General features: G+C 37.3%; 1 protein-coding gene across 5 annotated transcripts in view; it reads left to right on the top strand.

Moving 5' to 3' along the window:
* Positions 1-335: 335 nt before the first annotated feature.
* Positions 336-27,684, top strand: part of LOC5568305 — a 111,077-nt gene continuing 83,728 nt past the window's right edge. The window contains exons 1-3 of one of the 5 annotated variants that reach the window (XM_021841397.1): positions 336-562; positions 807-887; positions 961-1,024. The gene's annotated coding sequence lies outside the window, so the exon portion shown is untranslated. Of the gene's footprint in view, positions 563-806; positions 892-960; positions 1,025-11,543; positions 11,648-27,684 lie in introns of those variants that run through there. The other 4 variants (XM_021841398.1, XM_021841396.1, XM_021841399.1 and 1 more) reach the window with 4 other exon arrangements.

The raw sequence follows: 27,684 nt of genomic DNA, 5'->3' as shown, positions 1-27,684 counted from the left end.
ACGCTCTCTTTCTCTGTTATCGGAAATTAGGGTCTGCTGTTTTCTAACTTTCTTGGAGAAAGAATTTCTCCCTGAAATGACCTATGATCACAGATGATCTCTGTGCTATGATCACTGTCTGGCAGTGAATCAATCTATCGACCAAAGTACCTGAATAACCTGAATGTACATGTACACTCTTTCAAGTGCTTACTTTGCACATGGTCAGTATTGTTTGCGCGCGCTCACCGCTCGCTCTGCCGAAGAAGGCATCGTGAGAGTTGAGTGTGCAGTCAAAAAGATCACGCGCGCAAGAATCTGCTGCTGATGTTGGTCTTCAACCAGTAGCTAGCTAGTGCAGCAGTCGATCGTGGTTGGTTCAATGCAATAGCCGTTGCGACGCGTGTTCTTCTAATTGTGGTACATCTCGTCTTCGATAACAACGTAGTGCGGGGGTGCTTTGTTATTTAAGGTTTGTTTTCTTTCGGTCGGTTTAGATTATCAAAGCGCTACAATATTGATAACAGGACCAACTGATTTACAGTGTATAATTGCGTTCGAACTTCGGTTTAGTTTTTCTATTGTAAGTTTTTTCAATCGTTAGAAAATTCAATTCGTCGAAAACAGATTTTTCTCGGAACCCATACAAGATACCCTACTTCGGAAGTGTGGCGCATTAGAGCGCATCCGGATGCGAATCGAATGCATCACTTCCGAAGATAGTTAGGTCTCGCAAAGATTTTGAGAAAAATCCAACTTCGGTGAGAAACCCTTTCTAACTTTTTACCGCGCCGACAATATTACTAATAAGTGTGACATCACTCCAGCTGTTCCAGACTTGTAGAAGAAGTATTGCCGTCGCGGTCGTGATAACAGCGAGTCGATATCGAACGTTACGTCCAGCGAGCGTGAGTGGGTGTTTGATTCTTGTGACGGCTTCTGTTTATGGTTCAGTGATATGATAGATATCTCTCGTTGTAGCTCAGATTTGAAAAGGTGCTGTTTATTACGGTACTCGTGCCACTGACGGTACCGATTGATCAAGGTAAGATTTTTGTTTTGTAAATTAATATTCTGGCTATAACTCGTTCACTGTGTTCTCTGAAAATTCAAAGCTTCAAATTCAAGTTTTAAACATTTTAGGAAAAAGACTTACTACCCTGAGTTTTATGGAGCGTAGCCATGCTGGACCAAAAGTCTTACTTTTGTAATTCCTTTATTAGTATCATTTAAAAGGAAAAAAATTATTTAAATTTTTTTTTTTCAAAATTGAAACAATCTTTATTAAAATTTATTATTAAATTGCACACGGCATATGTAATGCGGTGATAGATTTTCATGAGCTTTTCTTTAAATTTGAACGAAAAAATTGGTTTTTAATTTTAGATGTTTGCTGATGATACTTGAGCCTTAAAAATTACATTATATTATTATACATACATAGCTGTTCTGTGTTCTTACTAATAAAAATAACTTCCATTCCTTCTAATCAACCATTTTAATTATACAATGATTTCTTCATTGACACATATATTGAGCGGTTCGGTAATCTAATGAGCATGGTTTTTGAATTAATTAACTCATTAGGCTTGGTAACGATGGATAAATTATAAGTAAAACCTAGAATCTAGTAATTTTGCTAGCTTTCTGCAAAGGATTTCTCACTACGAATATGTTTCTTACAAAAAATGCAAGAATCCATGACCTGTCCCTAGGGAAGGGAGTGGCACTAGTATCTGGAAGTAAGTTGAGGAAGCATAACAATTTACAGGCCCGAACTGCTCTGAATGATTTGATCCATTAGTCGTGAAAATTGTGTGTGCATGAAATACTGTCGCGAAACCCGCGGATTTATCAAATCGTGTTGCGAAATTCATATGGTATTTAATCAATTCATATGTGTAGTTTTGAATTACGAAATTCACGAAGAGAAACTTTTTGTTTATATTGGATGTGCAGACAATTTTGAACAATTCCCTTCAAGAATGGTCATAAATTTCTTTAGTTTTTTTTTTGTATAAATACATTTTTAGGATTTGGGAGACAGACACTATGGAGTCCCCGTTTGTTTAACTTTCTAGAAATATTTAAAAAAATATAGATGAGGAGGCTTAGATGGTCACGAATTTTCGGAGGAATTCTAAGATCTTTAATTTTAATTAATCTTCCGGTATGAGTGCTCGACAATGAAAAAGTCTGTTAGTCGCAGACGAAATAGTCTTATCTGACAAGATATGCAACATATTAGAATTAAAAGATATTTGCTTGCCTTTCTAGTGATTTTTAGTATTTTCTTTTTTTTGTAAAAGTGAAGTGGTACAGGAAACAATCTACATTTTTATGTGTCACTTGGATTTTAATTATGTGTGGGAAATGTGGCATTTACGGAACTTTCAGCACCTTATTCCGTATTATTACATGATCGACATTACCTTTGAAAATCGAAGACACAGACAGTCAGACTTCAGAATATGCTTGGTTTGACAAAATGTATTAATGGACCCCGGGGCAAGTGGGACCTAAAAAAACGATAGTTCGAACAAATAGTTTAATATAATTTTCAAATGTCAATATTTTTCAAATCCAGCAACACGGTCACATTTCGGCAATATGCTTGCTGGTGTGTGCATGAAATTGATCGATTAATTTCGAAATTGTGAAAACCTTAGAAGAACGTTTTAGAATGAGCCAGTTACTTCGCTAAACTGGGCAAGTGGGACACGCTAAACTGGGCAAGTGTACATAAGGAATCAACCATAAAATACGTAACGCTTTAGGAGTAAAACATTTATTTAATAGTATGTCACATTAGACTGATGCATATTTTGAAATTTTTGCTGAAATTTGAAGTGATTTAGAAGAAGTTTGGTTGCGCACACGCCATTTTAACTTTATGGAATATGGAAATTACTATGGAAAATGCAAACCTTTTGTGTTCAGTCCTCTTACTTATCGTCGTAATAATCTAATATGGGAAAGTGAACAAACACTTCTCATGTGAAGTTTTCCCAGCTACAACTTTGCCGACGACCACATTTTGGTAAGGATAATTGGTTATTATTGATAACAAAGTCTGAACCATGCTGAGATGATTATCTAACTACTTTCAGAGCAACACTGCTTTTTTGCTGTAGAACTAGAGTTACATATTTCTCAGGAGCACATAAATGTACTGACGAGCCTCTAACCAAACCGTCTCATAGCTCATCATAATCCTAGTGTGCTGCGCTAGACTGGGGCTCACGAAAATTCTAAAAGCGCGCGCTAGGTGATGTGCACCAGAGGAGACTCGTCACAGGCGCTGCTAGGCGCTGCGGCTTGCCATCGGTATCCAAGTTTTAAAACAACTGCTTAGTAACGAAGAGCCTCTACAACTATTTTCGCCTCAATATGCAGGCGTCTAGATGGTGTACATGATATGGTCGAAGACTCTCGATCCAAGGGTTACAATTTCGATCCTCGTTGAAAACTTTTGTAATCACTTCAATTATTGCGCTGAATTTTAAACAGCACATGTGACGGAGCGCATGAGATTGCATTGAAGCACATCTCAAGAAAAAAGAGGCGCACCAAAACAGGTCTCACAATGCCCGTGTGTGTGCCCAAGTTCTAGCAGAAAGGATTCCACATGAGAAGAGTTTGTTCACTTTTTCATAAAATGTTATGACGAAGAGATAGAGGGCTGAACACAAAAGATTGGCGTTTTCCATAGTAATCTCCATATAAACTTCAAATGGTGTGTGCACAGTCAAATTTCATCCAAATCATTTTAAACTTTGGGAGGATGCTATTTACCATAATCATAATCGTTTAAGCATAAGGGAGCCAACATTTCAAAATTTGCATCACTGTAATGTCACATCGCACTTAAGGTGAAACATCTTGTAATCCAAAGATGGGCGTCACAATGGCCGACTTGTGCCCCTACTCACGTTTTCAAAGGCACTAAACTGGAGAAATTGTTGGCAGACGTTTCTGATCTTCTTATTTTAAGCTTTCTGCTAGTGCGCAAAACCGAAATAAAAAGTTCACTGTTGTTGGATGCTTTATTCGCGAGATTTGTGCCTTCGAAGTTTTAGTGCAATCCTAGAAGTTGATTCCAACTAGTGATCCTTTTTAAGAGAGATACGCGGAAGCTGACATTTCTGTCAAAGTGTGAGCCAATCGAGCAGCGAGAGCTGTCAAAGCGTGAGCCAAACGAGCATGCGTTATGTTTGTTTTGAACTTTTCTTGATGAGTAATGTAATCCGCTTGAAATTATTTCGGTGAAAGTTGTTTTGCATAGAGCAAAAAATATGAAATATTTACCTCTTTTGAATATTTGTCAATGCGATATTTAGTTAGTATTCTTTTCTGCTGTTGCTTAGTTTGGAAATGTAGCTCAAAGATCTATAACGAAACAAAATACACTTTTTAGCAATGAGAAAGTCATGTCCGTGTTATAATATTATTCTCGACGCTGAGCAAACTCAGCACTGCTGGTCTGTTGCCAAATCATTCCATTTTTCTTCCGCTAATCTCTCATATAAAGGATCACTAATTCCAACCTGTGTCACCTTAATGTTAACTGAGAATGAGAATGAGGGGCCCAAATTCAAAGTAGTGTAAGTGACATTTTCGGTTGTGAGCTATACTGCCGTGAATCGCAAGTCAGTCCCATCTGTAAAAAGTAGGCATTGAAAAAATGGGCTGTGAAGTTTCCAAACTCGTTTTCCATACGAATATTCAATTAATTCCAGAGGATTGAAACATGTTCAAATCTTTTTGCAATTTCTCATCGTAATAGGCTGTTTTTCCTCACGCCAATCTGTCATGAAACGGCCTACTTTCCTGCACTGAAGTATGCAGTGCGGGAATAGTCATTACGCAACTGAAACCAGTGCTGTAATGATTCATTACGCAACCCTTTCTCATTACGCAACTATTTTGAGTTGCGTAATGAATCATAACAAAACAATTTTTCAGAAATTGTAAAATAATGGTGAATGGATTCCGATATAATTTCTGATACCCTCAAGTGGTCTTCTACGAAATTGCAAAAAATGTTGTACGTAACTCGTTGCAGAACTCGATTTTTACAGCACTCGTCGCAATTATCCTACTCGGCAAGCCTCGTAGGACAAATTTACGACTCGTGCTGTAAAAATCATCATTCTGCAACTTGTTCCGTAAACTACTATTATGAAATTTTCACGATTTGCTTTTCAATACGATATCTTTCCGAGAAAAATATAAAGATGAACAAAACACGGTCTATTTTTGTGTTACACGGTGTGGAAATCTGTAGTGGGACTGATATGCGGTTACTTTTCATTATGGGACAATTTGACTTGCTGTTTTTCCCTATTTTTTCCTAACAGATCATATTATCTCATTAGTGCAGTTGAAAGAGCATTGGAAGCTATGTTGAAAACTGAACTCAACTCATTTTTGACGAAAATACAGATGGGACTGACTTGCGATTCACGGCAGTATATACATTGCAAAATTCGTCTGTTTTCAATAGTTTTTTGTGGTGATTTTTCCGTCCAAAGTGAAAAATATAATAATTTTTAGAAGATTGGCTGTTTTTATTGGCTAAATAATTTGTGTGGAGTAACAAATTGCTGAAAATCATCAAAGCCGTTTTTCTTTTCCTTTTGACTCTATTTAGTACAAGTTTCCAGTTTGTCTCGGTTGCCGCATTCTCTGGAAAAAAAAAATATTTATAGTATTGGCAAGAATACAGTATACAAGGCCGATTGACCTGAAAATTGAACTGCAGGTTGGAAAAAGCTTTATTTGTAAATGAATCATCAAATTCTATGCAAAGTACCTATGTTCTTAAAATCCACCCATGTCGACAAAAATGTCCAAATGTTGATATTTGAATATTTTGAAAACAAACAATTTAGGATAAGTATAATCTTCTACAAAGTTTTGCAATTAATTTAAGTGAACCAATTTGCTGAAGCATGCCTTTTTCTAAATTTTAACATTTAAAAAATATTCCAATTTGAAAATTTGGGCATTTTTCTCATAACAGTATTTTTGTACCCTCTTTAATGAATGTTCGAATCCTCTGAGCAGAATCTCAAATAGAGAAACTTTAAAGTAGATGGAGTACCGTGTACCTTTTAATTCCGCTCCTAAATGCTTATCTTTGACAGATACGCGTATTTCGACTACCACTTGCAGTCTTCTTCAGTGTCAGTTACTCGTATCCACTGAAGAAATCGTCGCATCTCTCTACCTTAAATACTAACACCAGATAAGTACCTACACAATCAAACTACCTAGGAAAAAATTTTCGACAGGAGCCCTGTCATGTCTTGGTCAAAAATTGAAAAGGGGATAATAATAATTATACAAATCCCTAACTATCTACCTATGTATTCAAGTTCGTTTATATTTCTTAGGTACAAACTTAAATAGCCTTGATTGTCCGTTTCCTTGATCCCTATTAAGAAGTAGTGAAGGCTTTTGTTTGTAAATTTCTAAACTTTCAGCGACGTCTAGTTTCCAAGATGAAGATACGCTTCGTACGATGTCTATGTTATCGCTTGTCATTTGATGTCCATCCTGGAATGTTCAGCCACTTTTGATTTAAAATCATACGCTAATCCCTTTTCTAATTCCTTGTCCGCTTTTTTTACCTCAGCAATATGTTCTTTGAATCTTATTTCTAGAGTTCGTTTTGTTTGTCCTATATAGATTTTATTACAATGGGGGCATTTTTGTAGTTGCTTCAAAACTTTTGAATCGAATTTGGTTAATTGCTCATAAATCAAATTTCAAATTATTTATGAGATGTAGTTCGAATTTCAGGTCAATCGGTTCATTAAAAGCTGTTATACAGTGCCCTTAACTTGACCATTTTTGTATGAAAATCGGCCTTCATGTACTTTATTCTTGGCAGTACTGTATATTCTATAAATTATATTCAAAGTTTACTATAAGCCTTTACTGAACTTCTCTTACGATTCATGTTTCTGATAGAATTGCAAATATGATTAAATTTCAAATTTCTGATAGGTACCAGATAAACTCTTTGAATTGAGCAGTGCATTAGAGGTTTAGTCGCATTTTTTAAGATTCTGCAAATACGTCAAGCGCATTTTCTATTCAAATATTTTTTGAAAACTAACTAGAGAAGAGTTTCAAAGATTTTGGCTTAATATTCATGACTTTTTTGTAATTTGTAATATACTGAAGGATAAAAATTGACGAAATTATACTGTGCAATCAGGTAATAAAAAATATAACTCAAATATTGGAAAGTTGACCTTGACGTTAGAATTATATGTGCAAATGTTGAAAGAGAAACTATTGTAACATATTTAATTTTTTTTGCTCTCAACTTTGATTCCTCGGGGGGCCCCTTCATCGGGGGGCCGGGGCATTTGCCCCCTTGGCACCCCCCCAAATCCGGGCCTGGCTCAGATATGAGTAATGAGTGATGGAAAATGGTGAATATGCCTGCTGAACCAGAACAAAAATAAAACGAAATGCTCGCAAGCATCAGAGTGCTGATTTTATCGCATCTGTCGTGCTCGCTTTCGAGTAAACGACGCTGTGAACGTGAACGTGTTCGGAGCTGTTCAGAGTCTATTGCTTTCTTGGTAAAATGCTATTTTCCCTCCGAAGCTTTTGGTTTTAAAGGTTTTTAAATACAAACTGATAGTTTCCCAAGTAACACCAAGCATTATAATATTACACGTATTCTACTGCATATCAACAATACTTTTGCTACATTGCTTTCATTCGACAAATTACAAGAGCTGTCAAACAAAAGAGCATTTACTCTACATTACACATGTATCAATGTACTAATATTACTTTATGAATTGCTTGGTTGCTGTATAAACATTCTTGCATTTGTTCGACTATATCAGGTCCTTTTTCCACTTTTAAACTACTTTAATGGTAGGCTTACGGCAATGCAGCTGCTTTATATAAGCAATGATATAATGCTCCTTCGTTACTTGGGTTAGTATCGATTTGATGGATATAAAATTGAATTGACAGTCAAAACCGTAATAAACCACACCTTGTTAGTCGCGAGTAAAGCTATTTTTTGTATGTTTTCCCGAGCAGGGGGAAGCGAACTTACTCACACTAAGTCTGTTCGCGAGTCGGTCATGTTTGTTTTGCGTTGGTTTACACTCGTGAGGTGCTTCGTGATGTGAATATTTCCAACACTGGAAGTAACATGAGTTTTACTCATTCACAATATCCCGAACACAAACTTCTGTGTTATTGTAAATCTCCCATTTTGCAAAAACGGCAAAAAAAAAAAATAATTTGTAGCTTCTTTGGAAGCAATCAGTTTTGACAACAATATCCTTAAACGTGTTTGTCTTATCAAATTGAACAATTTTACACAAAAGCACATTTCGTCCATGCTTGCATGATCAACGTAACCACCAGCACCATCCTTGCTGGGAAATACGTTCTTGTGTTCCAGGCTGCATTATTGCATCTGTTAACAATTTTACCCCAATAATCTGTACATTAGCAAAATATTGAAACTCAAAGGTTGACCTAGATTTTTTTATTTCATGCCAAAATTTTATAAATTAAAAACGCATACATCATTTACATCCGGAGATCCGTTTTTCTCTAATTATGACGTGAAGAATGCATAGCAACGAAAAAATGCATTTTGGCCATATTGGCGCATACGTCGACGATGCGAACATTGTCAGCATTGCTTTAAATATTTCTATTTCCTGTTATTTCAAACTCAAAATTTTGTCAAAATTGTTGATTTGCGATTACTTAAAATGTAGTTCATATACAAAGCAGTGTATTTCCAACTACGTAAATTTGAAGTTATTCTCAAATTAATGTGACAATGTCCCCATTTGACCATTTTGTAAGTCATAACTTAAACAAATAAGTATGGTTGAGTATTTACGAATAGTTGAAGCTGTTCTAAACCACAGAATCGTTTGCCAAACATTTTTTTGAAGTATGCTCAAGGCTAATTTGCTGCTGAAAAGTAATTTCTCTGTTAATCTATGTGTGGGAAATGCAGGGAATCGATCAAGAAAGCTTTTTTTGCTGATAGCATTACGCATTTGAAACGAAATGTCAGCTCAAATGTGAGTCGCTGTAAAAAAATTCTGCAAGAATTTTCTTCAGCGATCCATTTTTAACAGCAAATTAGTCTTAAAGGGGAATATGCACCTGAAAAGAAATGTAATGGCCTATTTCGATGCGTGGGAAATTTCTTATCAGGAATGGTCGAATAAATCATTTTTCTTTTATCGCAGTACGTACTTTAGAAGAAACATCATTTCAAAGGTTTGGTAGAAAATTTCTTGACCATTTCTGTTAAATAAACTATTACTCGTCATTGAATTCTGTATTCATCATTTCTCTTAGTCGATTTTCTCTTTTGCAAATTACTTGGCCGGGTGACTGTTTTCCACTGCTGATTTTGATTTAGTATAATCATAATGTAGTCATCGTTCTTCGTCATGCAGCTACGTAAAATGTTCCGAAAATCGATAACATTTCGTACACTATTCCAAAGGAAAAAAACGACGAAGAGAAATCGATCAATGCAAACGCGAGACATGTTTTTCAGCGTGTTCTGTACTTTTTCACTTATCTACTCAAGATTTGACCCTTATTTAGTGCTGATCTAGCGAAATATCATCTGAAACCGCCTTAGTTACTGTATTACCAGTATGGACTATATATGTATGTCGTATGGAATGGAGGCAAAAACAACAATTTCAGTTATTCGAATTGACTAGTATAGAGTTCCGTGATAAACTTAGATATAAAGCATACTCTTATGACGGAAAACTTAACAATATATTTCATCTTATCGATAAGCCTCTGCTTTGTAAGTTACATAAATAGGAAATAAATAAATTTTCATTACACATCGAACTTTATGCCATGTTTATTCGATGGCCGTTTGCCCCATAGTGCTGGAAAATACGCTTTTTTGGATGATATTTGGGAAGCTCCAAAACTAATACTTTTCGAAGTTATGTTCTTTTTAAATGACACACTGCTTACGAAAATATGAGAAACTAACATCATAAGGTTAAAATGGTGGGTTGAATTTTAAGTTCAATAAGCTTTGGACAAAGTTAGAGAACAATTAAGGTGCTTAAGGTGACACGCTTGTCCCAAATTCCACTACGTATGCACATACACTGCCTTGAATAGAAAGATCTGTAAAAGTAGGCATTGAGAAAACGGGTTGAGAAATTTTCAAACTTGTTTTACACACAAATATTAAAAAAATACAGGAAATCGGAACATGATTGAAACTTAATGGGAATTCCACGTCTTGCTTTTCACTCCGATATGGTGGGTGTTCCTTCAATAGACAGTCCACTATAGTCGCAGTCTGGGAGGGAGAAACCGATACGAAATTTATTTACGCCAAAGTGAGCCGAGGTTTTGCTGTCACGAACTGTCACTGTGAGCCCAGATCTTAAACAATGGACAAACATGATAAAAGCGCGTAATCGATCAAAACATATTTTCGCATTTTATCAAATGTGACAAAAAATCGTTTGAAAAGCTATTCATGCTTATTCAAAAGTAATGTCACGATAGCACCTTTTATTCTGATTGAATATACAGTATTCAAATACGCATCATTTAACTTTTTCCAAAAAAAAAAGAAAAAAAACGAAAATGAAATACATAGAAAACTTCGGCCCTTTTTCCAAGTTTGTCCAGAACGATCGAAGGTACACAACAAAAGAAAACTAGCAATTTTCATCACGCCTGCCTTGATTGTCGTAGGCAACCTGGAGTTTTCTTGAAGTTTGAAATAACTTTGTGAAATATTTCGTGTGTAGTATCTGTGCCTCCCTCCCAGGTCGCAGTAAATGCTTTTTACGATCGGTTTGCTAGAAATCATAGCGACATATTTTTCGCCACGAACTTTTTATCTAAGTACCAGATGTACTATCAATTCACAACTTGATTTTGTCCAAAAAATGATAGAAATAAATAGTTTTGATTAAAACTTCTTTGAACCTATAGTAGCACGACTGTACCTATAGTTGTACTACTTCTAACGATAATTAGTACATCTACCCTACCTTTGTAAGTAAAATATAAAGACACGGTTCATTTTTGTGTTACACAGTGTAGACATGAATAGTGGAACAATTTCACTTGGAGTTGTTTCCCAATTTCACCGCTACGTCATTGGAAGATTTGTTGCAAATTTATATCTACTAAATGTTGCCCAAAATGTATATGGGACTGACTGGTGATTCATGCCAGATGAGAAAAAAAAGTAGTTGAATTCCAAAATAGGACGTAAAATATAATTGTAATTTATGAAATTTAATTCGAATGGAACTCAAACATGTTAGCATCAAACGAAACATACGGATTACTATTGATCCGGCAAACTAATAAATTTGTTCACACAATCTTTACGTCTCCTTATCTCACGATCTGATCTCTCTCTATTTCTCCGACTCATAAAAGTGAGCGAGCAAAGCATGAATCGACCACTGTGCCAAGTTAAGTTGAGTGCCCATTTCGGTCTCCTCAACATTATTGCATCGCAACACATTGAGCCTTGAGCGCCAGTGAAAAGGCAAAGTCGGGAAAGTGCTCAGTCAGTTCTCACAGAGTGGTGTTTGTGTTGTGGAACCGTTCAGGTTTCAAGATTAAAAGTGCATTTCCCTCGCAAAAAGTAAGTAATTTGAACTCGATCTATTTCCCACAGTGAACTCAAATGATGTCGATTTGAAATGTGTCGGAATTTTATTGTTAAACTGATCACATACGATACTACCGATACTACAAGTGCGGAAAACATTCCACAGTGTCACAAGAAAAGTATCGATTTTTTCCTCCTCGAAGCGAAGGATGTATGCATCAGGCACCTATTTTGGTTTTCCCTTTCCGTGTTGTTTTTTTCTTTCTGCGAGAGAGTGGTCCATTACAACCGCACACAAACAAGCGTTCCAATTGAAAACATTACTATGCCAAACGAAGCGGCGAATTTTTACCACCCACAGCTCGCACAACTATACAGTAGGCCAGGTTTTTCCGGGTAGAAGAGAATCTTATCTGATAACTAATAAATATCAAAATTTGACAGGTTTTTCAATACGTTTTTAAAGTGTCAAACCAATGTGAAATTATAACCATGATAACATATTTGGTTATTCCTATGTTGCCATAAGTAATTCAAGTAGAACTCGTGAATATCAAAACTTGATCTGACAATAAATTTAGTCATTACAGGTCGGACTCGATTATCCGGAGACTCGATTATCCGGGGACTCGATTATCCGGGATTCGATTAACCGGAATTTTAGACTCGATTATCCGGAATTAGTATTTCGATGTTTTTGTTTTTCAATTTTTATGCATAAATCTGAGATAATTTGGTATTGTAACATACAATATGGATGGTTTTGCAGTTTTGAACCTATTTAAGAAAACGGGGGGTTGAAAAAGTGTTATTTGTGTATGCTGGTCAAAAAAAAAATTCTTGTGAAGACCCCTACTGTTCCTAGAAATAATTTCTGGTTACGCCACCGCAACAGTTAAATAAAACAACAAAAAAGAGAATAATTAAGTTCGTTAATTGAAGATTTCATTAGGGGTATTCACTTAAAGCTGTGTAAATTGAGTATTTGCGTAAATAGATTCATGAAACATTTCAAATGAAATTTTCCTGTTCTGACTCAGAGCAATGACAGATCAGATACTAATAATCTAGTTACCTATCACAACCTATCACAAACGACAGACATTTCAAAGATTGTTATTGTTTGAGCTTATTTTTTTTCTTGGAATTTTTTGGTTTAGTTGAAGACCGTTTGACCATGTCTATTGTACCTTGGCCATCATCGACGATTGAAAACTATCTCGAATGTTAGAAAAGTTCCCCATTTATCACAAATAAAAAGACTCGATGGTTGTGTCTTGTAGTCGGATTTTATATTTTCCTTATGGTCATTGTTTTTGGATCGTTATGAAGGTCAATGATCACAAGCAGAAATATTATTGAGTTTTGTAGGCAAGAAATAAAACGCAGCTCACAGTTTCACATGAGTGAGTTATTTTATTCGACGGAAATCAATTGGTATGAAACGATTGATGGTGGTTGTTTTAAACTGGGTTGGGATTTTCGTATTAGAATTAATTATCACACATAATGTTAGATACTGCACATTGATATAGGAAGGTAGCTTGAAAGTAATCCAATACGATCAGTACATCTTGCTTGTCATGGAAAAATGGTTGGGTTTTTCATTACTTATTCTTGATAAATCTACCACCGGCATCAGTTCAAGCACTTATCGCTCTCCGGCAACCTCTCTTTAGTAGGAAACTGTAGGAAAGTTTTCTAAATCAACGACGTTTTTTTGAATGAAAATGTGTTTGTTATTTTGTGATGACAAGACGACATATAGCAACGAATAACGCATTCTTGGATTGTTAGACTGCCAAACTTCAGCAACTTGAAATGTTTCGTGCGCAGTTAACACATTTCTGTGAAAGATTTAAAATACTCAGTTTAGCACGATATACGCAAAGAATTACGCCATTTAGTGAATCCCCCTATTAATTTTCTTAGTGATTCGATTATCCGGAGGATTCGATTTTCCGGAGTGAAAAAAAAATCGATACTCCGAATAATCGAGTCCGACCTGTACTCTTAGTTTGTCCGCTCGTCATTCACCTCTACCCGGGCTAGGTGGAAGGGATTGCGGTGGAGTCGAGCGTGGTTGTAAACAAACATGTGGCTCTCCGAAACTCAACATTGTTGATCTTCTCCCAGGACCGATAGCTTTCGTCTTAGGGAGTGCGATATTAGTCACTCTCGTGGACGCGAGTAAGGTTAGTTGTCAATTTTCCCTCTGCATATTGGTGTTAGTGAGAGATCATTTTCCAAGTGGGTTGGAGACGAGAGGGAAAACTAGGTCATAGAACGAGCGGTGGTTTGCTACGGAGAATAGGATAACATAGAACGCAGAACGGTGCGTGGGGGTTTTCCTTTAGAGACAAGTGTACGCACTCTTGTGTTGTCTGTGTTTTTTACACTGTTGTCGCGTTGTTAAGCCGTTTTAACTCGATTAATTTTTATCTTGTTTGCAAGAGAACTGCATTTTGGTCAATTAAACATACAACACAGCCCATAAAAGCATAACTGTCTCACGTTGGTTTTCGAAATGACAACTTTTAAATTTGTTTTGCCTGTATAGTTTATATCTATGGTTCATTCACGCGAGGGCCAGCATATTATAACCTGGGGGATGCGAACAGAAAATCAACAAACAGCCAGGCTGCTGTCAAACATAAATTTTCTGGAAATCGATCCGAGTATGCCTACACGGATAAAAATCTGATTCCCACACCATGATTTACAAGTCATGAAATTCATAAATTGGTTAGGCCATGATATCAGGACGACAAATCATGGTTTCTGGAGCCATAATCATGATTCTTCATAAACGCAACATCCAGAGCGACAACACAAAGCGGTGCACTTTGCTTCAACTCATTCGCATCGATCACCCATCATTCATCACGATAGATTGGTACTGTGGTTAGGGGCGGTCCATTAATTACATAAGACAATTTTCGTGGATTTTCAACCCCCCCTCCCCCCATAGTAATATTTTTTGTATGAAAATTAAAAATAAATTGCATGGCGCGTAAGAAATCTCAGACCCCCCCACTCCCCATAAACTCTTACGTAATTAATGGACAGCCCCTTAAGGGGACACGGGAGACCGTGTTATTTTCCCTATCTTTTGTCTCACTCTAACAATCATCATCAAAACTTTGTGAAAGCAAATCTCGAGTTTTAGTGAACCGATGAAGCTGAAAATGTATTAGGTTGTGCACTACATAGGTACCGTAAAATCGGGTGTAATTGATCAGAAGGGTGAAATTGATCATCGTATCACACGATTTTATTTATTCGTAATGGAGCACAAATATCAATGTAAGTTGCAGTAAATTAACGTTGCTTGTCGTAATTATTGTCGAATTATGGGTTGTAAAGTTTTTTGCGTTAAAGAATGTTTATTACTATGAAAATAACGAAAAATTCCAAAATCATGCACGGTGCAGTATTGACAAACACCTATGAACTTCTATTTATAAGCAAGGATTTGAACATGGTATAAACCTGAAAGTTTGTGAGGGTGCATGAGATATATCCCCAAACCAGATTTCACCATAAAAACTCGTACCAATTTGCTCATATGGTTGAAATAGCATAGCATGCATAGCATAGTATAGACTGACTGTACATGTCAATGATTGCTACTCCGTGATTGATCGGAACTGGTAAGAATTGCACTACGATCCAAATGAATAAGGGATGGGAGTTTCCGCTTACTCTCGAAGTGCAATTTTAGCAGATCTAATATTATTGATCAATAACGGCGCCGGCCAAGTCCTTACAGTCAGTTGGGATGGGGAAGGAATGTTAGGGTGTAATGATTGTTGCTTCTAGAGACCGAGAATACCTCTGCATCTCCACAATCACCACGGGAAGGGTGTTTATAAGTGAGGGAGGAAAAGATCTGGGAGTCACCTCTGGTCGATGATGCGATCCATGGACAAGGGGGAAATATACGACTTATATTTAAAGCTAGTTTTGTATTTTTGTCTCGAGAAGTTTTTGGTAGAAGCTTTAAAAAATACGTCAACATCTATAATGGCGAACAATTCAAAAGATGTTTTTGTTAATGACGAAAACTGAAAATTACATGTATATATTTTAAATTATATGAAACAGGAATAATGCCGACACTTGTAGTGACGAACTATACATAGTTTGTTTGAAAATTACATATGAGTATTACTGTGCATTTTGTCTCGATATGGTAGAAATTTTAAAAAATACGTCAACATTCACAATGTCGAACAATTCAAAAGATAATTTTTAATAATGTCAAAAAGAGAAAAATAAATGTATATTGAAATTGTATAAGAAAAAAGCATAATGCCGACACTTATAGTGACGAACCATACAAAGTTTGTTTTAATATTACTTAAAAGTTACGCTTTCAAGAAAATATGTGTTATCACAAGCATGAAACGAACTCACCAGTTGGTAATCCATCCTCGACTGAACACAAAACTGACACTGACAGCAAAACTTCTTGGCGTCCCGACAACAAACCGTCTTGCTTGTGCCTTCCCAAATACCTACCCAGCAAGACGCTCCAAAACAAAAACAAAAAAAAAAAAAGAAAAAAAATCTTCGGAGACGAAAACACGCGCGAAACCGTGAGCCATATCTATCCGACGACGCAAAACCGAACTGTCCTGCTTGGGCTTCACGAAGCACTACCCAGCAAGACGCTCCAAAACAGGAAAACAAAAAATCTCCAGCGACAAAAGCACGCGCGAAACCGTGAGCCAAATCTATCGGATGACGCAAAACCGAACTGTCCTGCTTGGGCTTCACACAGACTTGTGGTTTGAAGAAAATTCGAAAAATTAAGGCGATCAGATTATTCACGAATGAATAACATGATAGACGAAATTTTTTGAAGTGTTGCGAAGAAGAAACGGGGACAACCGTACCAACCGTTCCATAATGGGAGATAGGCAAAATCGTTGGAAGTGGCGTTGCTAAGAAAGTTATTGCGCACTCCATTGTTGTTTCCAATCCTTTTCGTGGGATGGGACATAGGTATTTTTCCCGTATGTCCTGGCTCTAGAGCCTAGGCTATAGCGCCATTACTCGCTCTGCAATTTGCTCATATGGTTGAAATAATTGAATTTCTGTTACATATCATTGAATTCCTTAGGAAATTGCATACATTTAGGCGTTTTCCGCGTAATTCTTGAAATTTAACTATTCGTTATTTATATAAATAATGCATTGTTAAGAATTTTACAAGCATATTCGGATTCAGGGAGCTCAAATTTATCATATAGAGTTATTTTGAAAACTAACAATAATGGCATTGACAAGTGATCAATTTCACCCCGAAATGAGATCCCCTGATTTTTTATTTTAGAGGCATTTGTTAACACTAAAATGTCATTTGTTAGAAAATTTCGCTACATAAGTCGATGAGGCTCACCTTCGTACTTGTTTTCCTGCATTTAGTTGTTTGGCATTGTGAACATTATAGAAAAGAGACTAGAAGAACCGTGAAAAATGATCAATTTCACCCGAAATTACGGTATATAGAATCATAGTGATACATTTTTCGCATCGATATATGGAGTGGTTCTTGGGATTTGCTTCTTCAAATGGATAGGGTGATTATGATGACGTCCCGTGCGGCCTTAAGTACGTGACTCTCAATCAGAAGGTTCTTGGTTCGAATCTTGCTTTTCAATATTTTGTTTTTTTTTTTGTTTTCATTTTATCGGGTTGACTGACAGAAATATAAATACAGTCGACTCTCCACAACTCGATATTCTATAACTCGATATACTCTATAACTCGATGGATTTTTCGGCCCCTTCAAATTCCCATACATCGTGCTCTCCATAAGTCGATATTTCTATAACTCGATATCTCCATTAGTCGATGTCACGTGAGAGGAAAATTTCCCTCCATAACTCGATATCCATTTTAAAATCCTTCTTTTACGGGGAAACTTGGGCTAATTTTTGTTTGGAAGTGAATAAATACTTGCAAGTTGTAATAAATGTTTAAAAACATTAAAATAAAAAATAATGTATGTTAAAAAAGGGGTTTTCCAAACATTTCGGAAAAAGTTTTCAAATAATTGATTGTAAAATAATATCAACAAAATATTATTGCTTTCTTACAGTAGTAATCATATATGTATTGGAAATACAGAAATTTTGCTTCTTCGATTTTGTGATTTTTTGCGTTGGTATATTCTATAACTCGATAATTCTATAAGTCGATGGTCCCTTGAATATCGAGTTATGGAGAGTCAAATGTAGATCCGAAATGGATGCACGAATCATGATTTTCGAGCATTCGATGCATGATTTCGAGCACTCAGCTGCAACTTGTGTCGCATTACGACAATCTGACTCATGATATCGTGAGCCCAAATCATGGTGTATTTCCATAAGATGAGAACACACAGGAATCATGATATCCGGGTGCATAATCATGATTTTGGATTCAGATTTCTACCCGTGTAGGGTTGTTCGGCCATGATTTTGTCACGCTAAAAAATGTTACCCGTTTCACTTACCTAGTCATGATGTTGAAGTGAGGGAGAGGAGGGAGAGAAAAATAACTCAAAAATAAGTGAAAAAACACTCAAATATGAGTTTTTCGTTTTCTCCGTAAAAATGTGCCGCTCAATTATTCCGCAACTAAAAGTGACATTTCGCTCATACTGGATCAGCTGTCAAAACTACTTTGGTAAAAAGGAGGAATCTTACCTAAGCGCTTTACGTTTTAGGTGCATACCACGCATATATGGGTGGGATGTACTACAAACATAGTAATTTTCTCTGAAATTCCATGGTAGTTTTAAGCATGGGCGTAGTCAGCTAAAATAGTAAATTTTACCACAGATTTTTTTTTCCCGTGTACAATATTTGGAATTGGAACACAAATTAATCAATGCATAAGGAACGAGTGTGTAAAATGTTATAGTTAGACAACATGAATGTGCAAGTTTACTAAAGAAGTTGCTTGAGTATTTTATTTGGTGTGCAATCCGTGCTGCTTTTTTGCAAAACGGCGGTATCGTTAAAGTCTCCCCCAACCATCATGTGAGTTCTAGCTATTCCCAAGAAGACCCGCATAAAGTTAAACCATTTTCATTGCTGTCTGCGGGAGTACTTAATTGGATAATGTTGCCATTCTTGGTCGGCCCGTTGCAGACGGTTTTTTTTAACCAATCGATGCAATGTTGCAGTCCAAGCTAATGCGACTTTCTGGGCATTTCCGTTTTATGTTTTGCCATGAAAAATACACTCGTTTGCTTTCCGTAGACGAAGACGACCGACGCCAACAGTCGTAAAGCGTCCAGAGTGTGATGGGTGGGTGATGAAATGGTCTCTTCCCACCGGATGCCTGATAAAGCAAGGTTACGGCGTATAATTCTCATTTTCACATGAATCACTCGCACCATTCCAGCACCGATGATGCAATGTAGTTTTCCATCTCGAACGGAACCATCTCATATACCTTAAGGTAGGCGTTTTCCACCCGTGGAATCGGGATCTTCTTACCCATTCACCGACGTAGTGTTCGCTTGCCTAAGAATAGCATTTCTGTGTCAAGGTTTATCGAATCTTGAGCAGAACACTGTTGCTACTACATATATGCACCAGCTCGTCGAGAAGAAAGCCGAAGCCGATACGACGACATGGCCAATTCGGGGTGATTCATGGGGAAAACTCGCGCGTTCGATTCGCTCCATTCGAGCTCCCTACGTGGATTCCAAAAGCAGCGTGAAATATTTTAAATACACCTAGAATGGGATGCTCGGTTGAGACAGTCAGTGGATGCGAGTTTCCGATACACGTAGCAAAGCGTGTTCAATAGAGTGTTCCAAAATCTGGTTGAAAAAAAGAAATTTTTACGTAACCGTCAAAATTGTTGATTTCTGTTCATAAGAGTTGTATTTGAACAGTGAAAATATTTAGATTTTCATGTTTTGAAATGATATTTGTACATATTTAGATTTAAGTCGCGTTTGTAAAAAGTAAGCATGACTTGTTAATGTAATCACTAGTTTGAAGTTTTGCAACATCACCGAAATAAACAGTTTCAGTATTGAAGTGATTTAAAGCCTGTAAACTTTGGTTTTCAAAATTGTTGTCTTTGTACCAATAATAGTGCTCCTGTCATTCACCATAAAAGTATACTAGTTGTGGACTCTCGATTATTTGCACAAAATGAATTCAAATTCCTTACAGAGCGATTGATAATAAATAATGAAGTGTTGCTTACAACATTTTCCAGAAATGTTGTGTTAAATTGATATTAAGTCAATTATTCGCAATGCGTCGAAAGGGAGTCAAAACTTTGCGAAAATTGTTTTTATTTCATTTAATATTATTTTATCAGATGAAGTAGTTTTACCGGACGAAAACATAAAATTCGGTACGACTGTCCTTGAGCAAACTGTTAAGAAGGAGACATAGGCGTGATGCAAAGTTTCTAAGTGTTCGTTTTTTTTAATAGTATTGCACGAATGTTCTTATCCAGGCCTATTTACCGTTTTCTTTGAAATGCCGAATATATGACTCATATTTATAACAGTGCGATAACCACTTTCCGTATTTCCTCAGTGAAATACGATCTACTCTGAGTGTTTTACTGAATTATACTATCACCTTGGTTTTGGTCCCTTCACATTGTTCAATTCCGGGCAATGAGAAAGTGGACGCACTCACCAAGGTTGGCGCTATGAAAGGCGATATTTATGAACGCCATATTGCCATTGTTGAATTTTTCATAATTGTACGTCAGCAACCCTTACTTAGTTGGCAACAAAAATTCCATTCTCCCGCGGGTGTCGAAGTAGGCGTGGTTCAAAAGGATAAAAATAAGTCGAGCCATCGATATGGACATATGGATATGGACATCAACCATGTTGTGTGGTACTGCCCTGATTTCAGAATTTCCAGAACTGATTTATGCGTATGCCTCAGGGCCCGAGAGAAACCAGACAAAGAGGTCATAAGGGACGTGTAGGGTAGGCTGGACTTTGATTATGATGCTTATTTTCAAATTTTTAAAGCGAATTGATATCCATGTTTGATTGTGAATCTTGTGCCGCTTGTCCAAATTGTTCCCCTCGAAACCCGTTTGTTTGTATCGTTCCACTCTTCGTTGGCCAGCATTAGTATCATGTCAGTGCACTGAATTACATTAAGCTGCTGAAAAACAACGTAAAGACCCTCAAATCTAATCCTTTCCCCAAAAATAATTGTTTTCTCTAAGCTTGACCAAACCGCGAGTTTTACGGTTCCCCAAAACTAACATAGTACAATAAGAAGCAACCATAATTTGTAATACAAAACCGTTGAACCGTGTGTGTATTACAGATATAATCACAGAACGTAAGTTAATCTTAAAATTAAATTTAATACATTAAAAACTACACAAGTTCTTAGAGGATCAAGAACATCAGTAGAATCAAAACGATACTCCATTTACTTATGTAAATAGCTAAGGGTCTGTATCATAATCAAAACCTATCAACAGACACGCTTATAGATCCTGAGGCCTATACTCGATGGAGTACTTGGAGGACCAAGAAAATCCGTATAAATCAATGCAATGCTCCTTTCTAGTTATATTAAGGGTTAAAAGTCTATATCATTATTAAAAACCACCAATGTACTACTCCTTGGGCTTGTAGATCCTCATGCCCGTATTTCATAGAGCCTTTGGAGGACTAAGAACATCGGTACCTATCCATACAATGACAAACAGACTAACAGACCTAGCACATATAACAAATTCCATTAAAATCCATCGCTTATTTTACATTACCATCATCTGGTGAGCATGTTCACGAAACACTGTTTTGTGCCTACAAGACCTGCAGATGGCGGTAGTGAGAAACGTCAAGCACGAAGAAAAACGATGCGCGAGCTTATGGGCGTGGGGTTTGAAACATAGAAAATTTGAAATGATCGTTATAAAAGTGGTCGATGGAAATTTCTTCAGTGTTCCTTCTGTTTGTCTGTGGGGTTGGGGTTGGGGCCGTATTTATTTTTATATATAGAATGTTTGCATTTCTGGCAAAACTAGAAACTTTCACCTAACCCGGCTATCTGGGGAGCACATGGGGTTTAGGCTCTGTGGTTCTCACTTAACGGTCTATTACGGTCTATTACTCAACGTCTACTGCGGACGCACGTCTCGTGTGCGGTGACGCCTTTGCGTCACCTCTTGCTCTGTTCGATCTGGCTGCAATTTGTCTCTTCAACGTCACTCACATTTTGGGGCCGACTACACGCCTGGGCCGTGTGAGAATTTTTCGATGGATGCTGCTACTGTGTTTTGTTGGTGTGCTTGACTCCATTTTTCTGCTCGTCATGCTCTACGGGCGGACCGGTTGGATGCCGAGGTCGGTCTTGCGATTCCGGTTGAGGGGTGACTTCCGGTTCGCAAGCGCCCCGACGACCCAAAGCCGACGGTTCGTCGTGATCGATACTACTCGGCTTAGTTCCCGACGGTGAAGCTAGCCTACTCCGATGGAGAGTACCTCGACGGAGGAATATCTCCCGAAACCGGTAACGTTACGCGTTGTTCATACTCCGTTGCTGGCCGGTAGAGTGCCGAAGTCGGCCCAGAGATTCCGGTTGGAGGATGGCTTCCGGTTCATTGGCGCTCCGACGTCTCAAGCCGGTGATACGCTCGCACTACTCGGAATAGCACCCGACGGTGGATCTGTCCTACTCCGACGAAGATTTCCCCGGTGGCGGAAGATCTTCCGAACCGATTCTATCCGGGCAGATGCCGAGGCCGATCCTGCGATTCCGGTGGAAGGAAACTTCCGGTTCACAGGCGCCCCGACGACAATTTGCCGGTGCTGTTTCGCGATCTACTCAGATAGTCCCCGACGGAGGATCTAGCCTACTCCGATCGCGACCGATGGTCTTCCTCTCCTGACTTATCGGGATTGGTGCCGTATTAAAACCATCAAAATATTGCTTACCATATAAGTGTATTCAATGTAATTATTCCAGGGAGTTTTAGAATGAGCTAGAACACCTCTTGTAGGTACTCACTTAGTTAGCGAAACGGTCATTTTGACGTTACAAACGGTTCTTTAAAATACAATAATTATTATCTTCTAGCATCCAGTATTGTGAGATAGTGTTCTACTTAGAAATAATGAATTGATCTTTATTTAAACATGTAGAATCATATGCCAACTCCAAGAAATTCTTAGAGGCCTTAACTTGCACACTATTTAGCCTGGTTCAGACTATGCTTTGGATACTAAAAAAGCAAAATTTTACGAAATAACAAAAATTAATTTATTTTTTTACTTAATCATTTATTTTTCAGGCTCAAGCGCCATTAGGCATAATGGAGCCGAATTAATTTTATTTTATTTATTTTTCAAAATCATATTTGCTTCTTAATGTTCTATGTTAGTTATGGGGAAACGGAAAACTCGTGGTTTGGTCGAGGTCAGGGAGTACTATGATTTTCGGGGAAGGATATGATTTAAGGGACGCTCGTTGACGCGTTCAGCAGCGTATTGTAGTGTTTCGCGTAGATAGATAATCAAACAAGGACATCAATTTGCTTCAAATACTTGTAAATTACCATCATAACTTCGAAATCCAGCCTTGTCTCTGTATCACTACTCATTTTTATAGTTTGCACCAACGTAAAAACTACACGACATTCACGAGACGCGACGGAGACAAGACATAACACTTATCGTTCTTACAAATCTGAATCACTAAAATCTTTGTAAGATTTGTAAAAACGATAGTGTTATGTCTTGTCTCCGTCGCGTCTCGTGAATGTTGTCTCTGTATCCTGCACCAAAACCGCAACGGTTACTGTCTGAGAGCTCTATCCGATAGGGGTGCGATCCCAAAGAGTAGTGGTTGGACATCAGCCACCACATTACCTCGATAAAGTCTCGACTAATGTCTGACCCTTTACATTGCTGTGTGCGTTTGAAACGCAAATATCAAATACGGGAACACCAAACGCGGTAAGATTTTCCACAAGTAAGGCGAAGTCAAAAATCCTCTGATTATTTTGTGTTGTTGAAGCTCTTTTAGACAGCATTTGCACGTCAAACGTAAACAGCAATACCATGCCTTCTTGGACACCCGAGGGAGAATGGAATGCAACGACCTACTCAAGTCACCATTGACCCATTTGCCGGATTTGCTGACGAACAATTGCGAAAAATTAATTAAAGGCGATTTAACGGTCATAAATATCGCATTCCATAGCACCCACTTTGGTGAGTGAGTCTGCTTTCTGATTGCCCGGTATCGAGCAATGTGAAGGGACCCATACCAAGGTGATGGTGTGATTCGATATAGCACTCAATGAAGATCGTATTTCGCGAAGGAAATACGAGGAATGTTTTACCGGCCTCATTGAACGTATTGAACGTATGTATAAAGCTGAGTTTATCCGTAAAAATGAAATATCGATCAGATCAGAGGGAAGAGAGGCAAATCGCTCTAATGCATAGTGTATAGCCGCTAATTCTGCGACGAAAACTGAGCATGAATTAATTTCTTACAAGTAGACTCCAAAATGCAAAACCACGTTTTACGAATTTAGCTCCCTCATTTTACGACCAGATTCAATTTACGAACCCCCGATCTAGTTCGTAATTTGAGGTTACAGTGTATCATAAGAAATAAATAGGTGCATCATTTCTGAGAATATTAGCCGTTACATAATAAATAATAAAAAAATAATAAACAAACAGACGTCATCTCGCGTTCCAAAATTGTTCTGAATCACTAAAATCTAGTCTATTCACCTTTGATTATGGTCATATCGACATCGAAATATGGAGATATTGAGATATGGAGGATATCGATATACGGAGAAAAAAATGTATGCAGATTGAAGGGACCGAAGAAATCATCGTCATACGGAGAGATATCGAGATATCTCTCCGTATGACGATCTCGATCTCATCGAGATGTGGAGAGTTCATTGTAATAACATAAATCACTTTTTAGTTAGTTTAATTGGTATTACATATAGCATATATTTAGCATAAAACACTACAGCCTATGTTATATAATATGTTATCATAAAAAGGCGAAGAAGGTAAATATTTCATATATTCTCTTTATGCAAAATATTTTTTACCAAAATAATTTCAATTGTTGTATCACATTACTGAACAAGAAAAATTTGAAAAAAAAACTTAACACTTGTTTGTTTAGCTCGCCAACCATGAAAACCAACTTTTACTATGGTTCTCTAACTCGATATCGAGATACCGAATATCGAGTAAGGGGGAGTTGACTAGTACATCATTTTTCAAATATTAAAAAAATCAGCTTCGGGAACTTTCGTGAAAAACGTATAGATATTTTTTTTCTCTATATTGTCTGTTTCATGGACAACTAAACGCGCCACCAACTTTTGAACTGATCGATTAAATCGTCGCTAGCAAACGAATCATGGGAGTCAATTTGCCTTTTGTGCTGGTAAGGCTGGCGAAACGTCAAAAACGCAGCGGCTTACAAATACAAAAAAATACAATTACAAATCATCGCGTTCGATAAATGCCAAATTCACAATGTTTTCAACTCTAATAAATACATCAAAAATATGTATAAAGAGAATGGGTGTCGTGTTGATTTGAATTATTCAGACGTTTCACCAGCCAAACATTTCAACAACAATTTCTTCAACTTTTATTGATGAAGAATGTAGAAGTTATCATAATCATGTAGGTATCCTTAGAGAAAAAACCGGAAATACCTTAAAAAGCGAGTGTCCTGCTTTCAAAGCGTCTGGAAATTCGAAGCAGCACGGTAACGCGAAAATTTACACAACTAAACATATATTTTTCAAGTCACGAAATCGACCTTATTCGAAAATCCCAACGGAGCAACCTCGAAAGGATGATAGTCAAACTTTGGGACACCCTACTGTATGTACGCACGTGAGATGATGTAGGAGATTTTAACTCTTATTAGTTTTTCAGTAATTACATGGAAAAGCGTACCAAATGATGGCAGACTCAGCTCATAAACAAATTTTCGTTGACCTCATCGGAACAGAAACATTTTTCTTTTAGAAGAAACCATCCTTGAATATCGGCTCCCGTTTTTACGGTTCTATTCCGTCGTGTAATGTTTGCCTTATGTCGGCGCTTGGTATTGCTACGCTACAACATACCTAGTCAACACGATTCGAGTTGGGATGGGATGGGAGTAGGTATTTTATCGTTTTTTCAGGGTGCTTCCTTCTCCGCCTGTAACCATTCACAAGTGGCGTTCAGTGCTGAGCCGTGGATGTTGAGCATAAAACAAACATTGCCTAGCTCGAGTTCTAACCCATGGAAATAGACGGGAACGCGAACGCATGGTGGTTGTGGAGTGAAATTTTTGAATTTGTGCTGCTGCAAGGCTAAAATTAAAACTCTGTTGGGGAAGGTGGGATGGAAAATGTATAGTTGTGTGTGCAGTGCACGCATCGTTCGGTGGTTGCCGGCATTCGTAGGGAATTGTTTATATTTCCTAACTATAATCCACGGAGTGTGTGCGTTTTGAGATCGTGGAGTGGATTTTAATTAATGCGTTTAGCAACAGATAGAAAAGGTATAGCCTTTCTCGAATTTGCGTAATAAGGAGATTAGCTGTCGGATGGTTTCAAAATAAAACAGATAAAATTGTGTCACCAATGTTATTCTAGAACGCCAAATTCGCTGTAGAAAATTGAATACACTAAAATATGTGAAGATGCATCGAAGCAAAACCCCAAATTTTCAAAGCGCAAATCTAGACAATCGTTTGTGCTGAAAATTTAACTTACTGGTAATTACCAGCTACGAACCAATTTACCAACTGCTCTAATGAAAGAATTTTGTTCTACTTAATTATTACCAATCTATTCAAGAAGCAGTAAACAATTTGGTGATGTTTTGCAAAAGTTTTTTGTACGTCGTATTCATGATGTCATTCAGAATGATACAATTATACCGTTTGCACTAGGTAGATTAATTAACGCTAAGTTTAACCCGCCTATGAAACCAATAAATGGTGTTAATTATAACTCGTCGCTTAGGCGTTGTGTGGAACTAAGTGAATATTAAATACAGGAAGTTGTAAACTATGTTCAAAATCAGCTCTTTATCGTGTCTATGCTAATATGCAAATACTGCAGGCCTTTAAAACGTCTATTTGAGAATCTATGCTCCGGATATCATAAAGAATGGTGAGCATCTCAGGAAAACATTTGTTTGATCACGTTCAGCGTTTGTTTGAACATCGTGGTCTTCATATGATTTTTATTATTCGGTATATGAGAAAAAGCCAGATATTGAAAGACACTGAAAGATCTGAAACAGTTTGGATATTTTTCATAGCGAATCAATTTTTTATCTATTACTACTAACTAACTCACTTCCTATAAATCAAATTATCCCACGCATATGTCTCAAGTTAAATCAATCACAATTAAAGGAATCCCACTCTCATCCATTGTCTTATCAGCTCAGCACCTCCAAATTACTATTATCATTTCCTCTAGTTATCGATATGCAAACTTTCCCTTCCAAGATAGACCATATGTCGTCATCAAAACTTGACCGCGTAGCCAGCAGTGGGCCATTTTCGCTATCAAAAAAAATTTAATTAACGCTCGAGCGTGATTTACTGCCCCCCATTGGAATTGTCGCCAGCATCATATTTTGATTGAGTGGAGTGTGTGGGTGACGTCTTATCGATCGGAACAATAATTAGTGGGTAACCTAAGATATGGAACCGTGACGCACCACGCCGATGAACTCTCAATGCCCCGGGGTATTGTAAATAATCGTAATCTCTTCAATGCTGTTGCAGTGACATTCTAGTAGCGATTGGCGGAAAAATAGGACAGCGAATGTGCCTTGGTAACACCCGAATTTCGTTTTCGGAAGCTTCACTACTGATACATAAATTTTAGAGGAAAGTTTTTTTTTAATTTTTATCAAACTAAAAAAAATCTGTCAAAAATAAGTGAAAATGATCAAGATTATTCTTTTGTTTCCTCTGTTTTAATGTGAGTTATAATTCAGGGCCCGACTGAACATTAGATCCAGAAAGTTTACCAACTTGCTTGATCATGCATAA

Source organism: Aedes aegypti, chromosome 2, assembly GCF_002204515.2.
Source record: "Aedes aegypti strain LVP_AGWG chromosome 2, AaegL5.0 Primary Assembly, whole genome shotgun sequence".
Lineage (NCBI taxonomy): Eukaryota > Metazoa > Arthropoda > Insecta > Diptera > Culicidae > Aedes > Aedes aegypti.
The sequence above is the reverse complement of the archived record's forward strand: the minus strand, read 5'-3'. Positions and strand labels throughout refer to the sequence as shown.